The 8,376-nt window shown below is 45.3% G+C and overlaps 1 pseudogene; it reads left to right on the top strand.

Moving 5' to 3' along the window:
- The first annotated feature begins 2,417 nt into the window (after positions 1–2,417).
- On the top strand, positions 2,418–7,970 carry LOC112399030 (histone-lysine N-methyltransferase SETD2 pseudogene; annotated as a pseudogene).
- The last annotated feature ends 406 nt before the right edge of the window (positions 7,971–8,376 follow it).

Raw genomic sequence — 8,376 nt, 5'->3', positions numbered from 1 at the left:
TACTTGCTGTACTTGAAAGCTTCCTAGGTGACAGAATCTGTGACCTAGACCCTAAAGCCTATGTGTCACTCTTTCATCAGCTGTCAGGATGTTGGGGAACTCGTCTATGGAAATAGATGTCATTTTTATGAAAAGTGAGCATTTGGGGACCCTTATATGTGTTGTATAGGTTCTTTAAAACGTTTAGTTTTACAGAGAAACTTTTTTTATATAATAAAGATATTCAACTCACCATGAAAAGCATAAGAGACTTAGAAAAATAACTAAGACCTGCTTATAGTTGAAGGCCCAACTACACAGAAGTTGGATTTGAAGGTTGTCCCTTATCTATTTTCTGACAGCAAATATTGCAGGATTATTTGTTTATATTAATGTAAGTTTCAATATATGTTAATTATGAATAGAACAAGCCTAGAAAGTGATAAAACCAATTCACACTCAACTTGTCAAAGGAAATAGTGACAAGCTTCTTCCCTTAAGTGAAGCATGTTAACCTCATCCGCACCCAGGTTCTAAAGTAATTCATAAGTAGACAAGAGGTATGTGGAACATGATGTATTATCTTTATTTCTAATAACACTCATTCTCTAATTTCAGCCTTATATCTGTGTAAAAGAGGGCTTCCTTACACTGAGCCCCATAACGATACAGACATACGCATCCAGCCGCAGACAGCACTGGACCCAGACTGTTTTGCCGCCTGCCCTAGTAAGACTTATGGAGAAACGGGGCCCAATGCACGCTTTCTGTGAGCAGCTTATTCCCAAAGAGGGGGGAGAAAGTGCTACGTATGCTCACTTCTTTGTCCCACACTCAAGCAAGTCATCACACCTCTACCAATCTAGGTCCAACCAGGAGACAGACCACGGTAAATTTAACCAGAATTGTTAAGCTATAATAGAGTGAAATAAATACAATTACCCCTCTGTACCACGGGTTCTGCGCCCCGGATTCAACCAACCATAAATTGAATGGCAGTAGATTGAATCCTCGGATTCAGAATCCTCCAATGTGGAGCCCCGGGGTACTGAGGGCAGACTGTTCTACTCCATTTTATATAAGAGACTTCAGCAATCGCAGGGGACTGGGGGGGCAGGGGGAGCCTTAGAACCAATTCCTTGCTCCTGCAGAGGGATGACTGCGTGTTGAGAACTCTTAACAGTACCCTAGGGCAGAGGGAGAGTACCCAAGGAAAGGCAAGCTTGGAAGAGGATCCCCCTCTGGCATTCATACCTCTGATGGAATAAAATGTAAAGGCAGGACAAAAAAAATTAAACACGGAATTCTGTTCGGGCCTTCTCCCTCCCTAATGTCCAGTGTGCATTTGCATTACGCATTAAGCAGACCTCCTCACGTCTTCACGATCTAAAACAGAGAGAGAGGATAAGTATTTTAGCTGCTCAAAACTTGAAAGAGATACTCGTTACATATCTTCTCGCCGTAGATCAGAGAGAGAGTGAAGGCGGAGCAGGTCTCGTTCAAGTCTGACAGAGGTTCTAGAACTAGTTCATCCTATTCTCGATCAGAACGATCCCATTATGACGACTCTCATTATGATGGTCGTTACCATAGGAGTTCCCCTTATCGAGAGAGGGCACGCTAGTCTCGGCCATACACAGATAACAGGTCAAGACAAAGTTCTGACTCGGATGGTTAGTATAAGAAGACATACTCAAGGCGCACCTCGTCTCCTCCTTGCTCTTACAGAGACCTAAGACGCCATCCTCCTATTCTAAATCTGATGGAGACTGTAAAACTGAGTCCTCTTACTTAGAGATGGAAGAAAGACGAAAGGATTCTTCAAAATTAGGAGAATCCAAGGATTCTTCAAAATTAGGAGAATCCAAAAGGACTTCAGAAAATGAAGCGATGAAAAGATGTTACTCTCCCACTAATGAACAGGGATTCCGACGCGGGTCATCATATTCCAAGCACGGTAAGAGTGCTTCCCGTTATAAATCTGCCCCCTTCAAAACCTGCACCCAAGTCTGATATTTAAAAATTCTTTCTGTTGTACAGAATTGAATGAGGAAATCAAACAGTCTCATTCTTTTAGTTTACAGACTCCTCGTTCAAAAGGTAGTGAATTAAGAGTGATTAGTAAAGTTCCTGAAAGAGAGAAGATCGGGTCTCCATCTCCATCAAATCGATTAAATGATTCACCTACTTTTAAAAAGCTAGATGAATCACCTGTTTTTAAGTCTGAATTTATAGGACATGATAGCCATGATAGTATTAAGGAATTAGGCTCTTTGTGTAAAGTGAAGAATGATTAATTAAAAAGTTATTGTCCCACAGAATTTAATACAAACGGATCTCCTGGGGCAGAATCTGATTTGGCAACATTTTGCACTTCCAAACGCGACACTGTTTTGATGTCTTCTGATGATAGTGTGACTGGATCAGAGGTATCCCCTTTGGTCAAAACGTGCATGCTTTCATCAAATGGATTTCGAAACATTAATAGATGTAAAGAAAAAGACTTGGATGATACTCGCATGCAGCACAGTAAGTCAGAAAGCCCATTTAGAGAAACAGAACCTCCAGTGTCGCCACACCAGGATCAACTCCTATCTTTGCCAGTTATGGCTATAGATTATTCCAAAACAATAGTTAAAGAACCAGTTGATGTGAGAGTTTCTTGCTGTAAAACCAAAGATTCAGATATATACTGTACTTCAAACGACAACCCCCCTTCTTTGTGTCATTCCAGAGCTGAAAATACTGATCCTTTAGTAACAAATATTTCTTCAAATAGCTTCATGAATGTGCATTTGAAATCAAAAACAGTTACATGTGATAATGGAAGTCTGACAGAACAGCACTCAAAATTTGCATGTGGAGGATATAAGGAGAGTGTTGGTAGTACTAGTTCAGCTTCTGTTAATCATTTTGATGATTTATATCCACCTACAGGGAGCTCATGCATTGCTTCATCTCTTCAGAGTTTTCCAGCAGGGACAAACGTAGACAGTTCAACTCTCTTGCAATGTGGAGAGAATGCATCTCCAGTTTCGGATGCTGTGCTGAAGAGTAAGAGCTCAGAGTTTTTAAAGCATGCAGAGAAAGAAATAATAGGAGTAGCTAGTGGCCTCCCTGATTCAGGAAGAGGATTTGCTTCCTGGGAAAACAGGCGTAATAATGGACTATCTGGGAAATATGTGCAAAAGGTTCAAGAAGAAGGGATCTCCGTACTGCCTGATAGAAGAGGAAGCCCAGAAATCTCTTTAGATGAAGAAGGTGGAAGACGACATGCACATACTTCTGATGACTCAGAAGTTGTATTTTCTTCTTGTGCTTTGAATTTGATCATGGAGGACAGTGATGGTGTAACATATACCTTAAAATGCGACAATAGTGGTCATGCCTCAGAGATTGTATCCACTGTCCATGAAGATTATTCTGGTTCTTCCAAAAGTTCAAGTGATTCGGAAGATACAGATTCTGATGATAGCAGCATTCCAAGAAACCATCTTCAGTCTGTGCTGGTTGTGCCAAAGAATTCTGCTTTGCCCATGGAAGAAACAAGTCCTTGTTCTTCTCGGAGCAGTCAGAGTTACAGACGCTATTCTGACCACTGGGAAGATGAGCGATTGGAGCCAAGGAGGCATTCATATGAGGAAAAATTTGAGAGCATACCAAGTAAAGCCTGTCCTCAAACTGAGAAGTTCTTCTTTCATAAAGTAACAGAGAAGAATTCAGAAATCTCTTTTACACAGCCCATCCAAAAACAGATAGATAATCACTTGTCTGAAACTGCTCATCCTCAGAGTGATGGGGTTGATAGTACAAGCCATACAGACATAAAATCTGACCCTCTAGGTCATCCAAATTCTGAGGAAGCAGCGAAAGCCAAAATAACTTCTAGGCAGCAAGAAGAGCTGCCAGTTTATTCTCCTGATGATTCTGAAGATGTCTCAAGTAAGTCTCGGCAACAGACCACTTTCCCTAACAGGTCAGATAGTAGACTGGGAAAAACACAGTCAAATTTTTCTTCTTGTGAGATCTCCCGAGTGGATGGTTTCCGTTCATCATCAGAAGAGCTCAGGAATCTAGGATGGGACTTCTCTCAACAAGAAAAGCCTGCTACCACATATCGGCAACCTGACAGCAGCTATGGAGCCTGTGGTGGACACAAGTATCAGCAAAGCGCAGAACAGCATAGTGGGACACGTAATTACTGGCAAGCCAATGGCTACTGGGATCCAAGATCAGCAGGTAGACCGCCTGGAACTGGGGTTGTGTATGATCGAATTCAAGGGCAGGTACCAGATTCCTTAACAGATGACCGTGAAGAGGAGGAGAATTGGGACCAACGTGGAGGATCTCGCTTTTCAGGCCAGTCCAATAAATGTTTTCTGTCCCTTCAGAAGGACAAGGGGTCAGTGCAAGCACCTGAACTAAGCAGCAATTCCATTAAGGACTCTTTAGCTGCGAGTGAGGAGAAAGATCTTTCGAAAAACTTAGGAAAAAATGATAGGAAAGATAGAGGGCCTCTTAAAAAAAGGAGACAGGAATTGGAGAGTGATTCTGAGAGTGACGGTGAGCTTCGGGACAGAAAGAAAGTTCGAGTGGAGGTAGAGCAGGGAGAGACAGCAGTGCCTCCAGGCTCAGCATTGGTTGGGACTTCGTGTGTCATGGAGGACTTCAGGGACCCGGAGCGGTGGAAGGAGTGTGCCAAACAAGGGAAGATGCCTTCTTACTTTGATCTGATTGAAGAAAATGTTTATTTAACGGAAAGAAGGAAGAATAAATCCCACCGGGATTTTAAGCGAATGCAATGTGAGTGTACACCTCTCTCTAAAGATGGAAGAGCTCGAGGTGAAATAGCGTGCGGGGAAGACTGTCTTAATCGTCTCCTCATGATCGAATGTTCGTCTCGTTGTCCAAATGGGGATTATTGTTGCAACAGACGGTTTCAAAGAAAACAGCATGCAGATGTGGAAGTCATACTCACAGAAAAGAAAGGCTGGGGCTTGAGAGCTGCCAAAGACCTTCCTTCCAACACCTTCGTCCTGGAATATTGTGGAGAGGTAGTTGGTCATAAAGAGTTTAAGGCCCGGGTAAAGGAGTATGCACGAAACAGAAACATCCACTACTATTTCATGGCCCTGAAGAATGATGAGATAATAGATGCCACTCAGAAAGGAAATTGCTCCCGGTTCATGAATCACAGCTGTGAACCAAACTGTGAGACTCAAAAATGGACTGTGAACGGACAACTGAGAGTTGGGATTTTTACCACCAAACTGGTTCCTTCAGGCTCAGAGTTAACATTTGACTATCAGTTCCAAAGATATGGCAAGGAAGCACAGAGATGTTTCTGTGGGTCGGCTAATTGCCGGGGTTACCTGGGAAGAGAGAACAGAGTCAACCTCAGAGCAGCAGGAGGGAAAATGAAGAAAGAACGATCTCGGAAGAAGGATTCGGTGGATGGAGAGCTAGAAGCTCTGATGGAGAATGGTGAGTGTCTCTCTGATAAAAACCAGGTGCTCAGCTTATCCTGGCTAATGGTTAGAATTGAGACTTTGGAACAGAAACTTACCTGTCTCAAGCTCATACAGAACACACATTCACAGTCTTGCCTGAAGTCCTTTCTGGAACATCAAGGGCTGCCTTTGTTGTGGATCTGGATGGCAGAGCTACGTGATGGCTGGGAAAGTAACCAGAAGCTTCAGGAAGAGATTATAAAGACTTTGGAACATTTACCCATTCCTGCTAAAAGTATGTTGGAGGAAAGCAAAGTGCTTCCTATTATTCAACGTTGGTCTCAAACCAAGACTGCTGTCCCTCAGCTGAGCGAAGGAGATGGGTATTCTAGCGAGAATACATCACGTGCCCACACACCGCTCAACACACCTGACCCTGCCACCAAGCTGAGCATAGGAGCTGACACAGACCCCCCCAAGAAGCTAATGTTTCGCAGACTTAAAATTACAAGTGAAAATGGCACGGACAGTGCGATCTCTGATGCTACCAGCGAGCTAGAAGGCAAGGATGGCAAAGAGGACCTTGACCAGTTAGAAAACGTCCCTATAGAAGAAGAGGAACAACAGCTACTCACACAACAGCTGCCTGAATCTGAAGTTGATAGTGACATCACTGTGGAGGCCATTAAGCTACCCACATCTGAACCAGAGGCTGACACTGAAATAGAGCCTAGAGAGAACAATGGCACAAAACTAGACGAACCTATTGCTGAGGAAACACTATCCCAAGATGAAGAGGAGGGTGTGTCTGATGTGGAGAGTGAGAGGAGCCAGGAACAGTCACGTAAACCAGTAGATATAAGTGATTTGGCCACCAAGCTCCTGGACAGTTGGAAAGACCTAAAGGAGGTATATGAAATTCCAAAGAAAAGGCAAACTGAAAAGGAGAGCACAATAACCGAACGAGGAAGGGATGCTGTTGGCTTCAGAGATCAAACAGTTGCCCCGAAGACTCCTAACAAGTCGAGAGAGAGAGACCCAGACAAACAAACTCAAAATAAAGAGAAAAGGAAACGAAGGGGCTCCCTCTCCCCACCACCTTCTGCCTGTGAGCGGGGAACAAAAAGGCCAGGTGGCAGATATGATACACCAACTTCTAAAAAGAAAGTACAAATTCAAGATCGCAATCAACTTTCTACAGAGGAGCGTCGAAAGTGGTTTGAGCAGGAGGTAGCTCAGCGGGAGGCTCAAAAAAAACAGCAGCAGATGCAGAACCTGGGAGTGACGTCTCCACTGCCCTATGACTCTCTTGGCTACCATGCCCCTCATCACCCCTTTGCTGGCTACACACCAGGTAACCCCATGCAGGCCTATGTGGATCCCAGCAATCTTAATGCTGGAAAGGTGCTCCTCCCCACACGCAGCACGGATCCTGTGTGTTCTCCTTCTCCTTATGATTATTCTCAGCCCTTGGTGGGACATTCTACAGAACCCCTTGCTGCCCCTCCACCTGTGCCAGTGGTGCCACATGTGGCAGCCCCTGTGGAAGCTTCCAGTTCACAGTATGTGGCCCAAAGCGATGGTGTGGTACACCAAGACTCCAGGGTCACCGTCCTGCCAGTGCCGGCCCCAGGCCCAGTCCAGGGACAGAAGTATGGTGTTTGGGATTCAAACCAACAGTCCGCGAGTGTACAGCAGCAGTACCCTCCCGCACAGTCTCAAGCAACCTTATGTCATCAAGGACAGGCTGCTCCCACTGTCTACGGTGTGACGTCACCCTATTCACAGACAACTCCACCAATCGTACAGAGTTATGCCCAGCCAAGTCTTCAGTACATCCAGGGACAACAGATTTTCACAGCTCACCCACAAGGAGTGGTGGTACAGCCAGCCACAGCCGTGACTACAATAGTTGCACCAGGGCAGCCTCAGCCCTTACAGCCACCTGAAAAGGTTGTGACAAATAACCTCTCGGACTTACCACCCCCATCTCCTCCCAAACCGAAAACCATTGTCTTACCTCCCAACTGGAAGACAGCCCGAGACCCAGAAGGGAAGATTTACTACTACCATGTGATCACAAGGCAGACTCAGTGGGATCCTCTTACTTGGGAAAGCCCAGGAGAGGATGCCAGCCTTGAGCATGAAGCTGAGATGGACCTGGGAACCCCAACATACGATGAAAATCCCATGAAGACCTCAAAAAAGCCTAAGACAGCAGAAGCAGACGCCTCCAGTGAGCTGGCTGAGAAAAGCAAACAAGTATTCAGAAAAGAGATGTCCCAGTTCATCGTCCGGTGCCTGAACCCTTACTGGAAACCTGACTGCAAAGTGGGAAGAATTACCACAACTGAAGATTTCAAACACCTAGCTCGCAAGCTGACTCACGGCGTTATGAATAAGGAGCTGAAGTACTGTAAGGACCCCGAGGACCTGGAGTGCGATGAGGATGTGAGACACAAAACCAAGGAGTACATTAAGAAGTACATGCAGAAGTTTGGGGCTGTTTACAAACCCAAACGGGACACTGAATTAGAGTGACCTTCAGGGCCAGGGTGGGAGGACGGGCAAGCTGGTAGGAGAGACTCTGGGGAGAAGAAGTCCCGTGGGCCCTCTCTCCCCACCCCACTGTCAGGGCTGTGCTACTGACGACACATCACCCTGGGGAATTCAAACCTGCAGAATGAGCTCACAAAAATGAGGTCCATCTACAACAAGCGGTCCCTGGTTGTGAGCTGTTGGTAGAGGCCATCTGAGGCAAGGGTTTAGGCCCTTGAGACCTTGCCTTCCGAGACCCCGGCCAGGCCTGACCCCACTCGCAAGGCTGGGTCTCCTCCTTGTCGGTGCTGTCAGGGCACAGACTCATGCGCATCCCCACCCACGACCCCTTACCCTGACGATCTGTATTATATTTTAATGTATATGAGAATACATTGAAAATAGTTTG

This window comes from Neophocaena asiaeorientalis, unplaced genomic scaffold (assembly GCF_003031525.2).
Source record: "Neophocaena asiaeorientalis asiaeorientalis breed wild unplaced genomic scaffold, Neophocaena_asiaeorientalis_V1.1 scaffold114, whole genome shotgun sequence".
NCBI classification, from domain to species: Eukaryota; Metazoa; Chordata; class Mammalia; order Artiodactyla; family Phocoenidae; genus Neophocaena; species Neophocaena asiaeorientalis.
The sequence above is the reverse complement of the archived record's forward strand: the minus strand, read 5'-3'. Positions and strand labels throughout refer to the sequence as shown.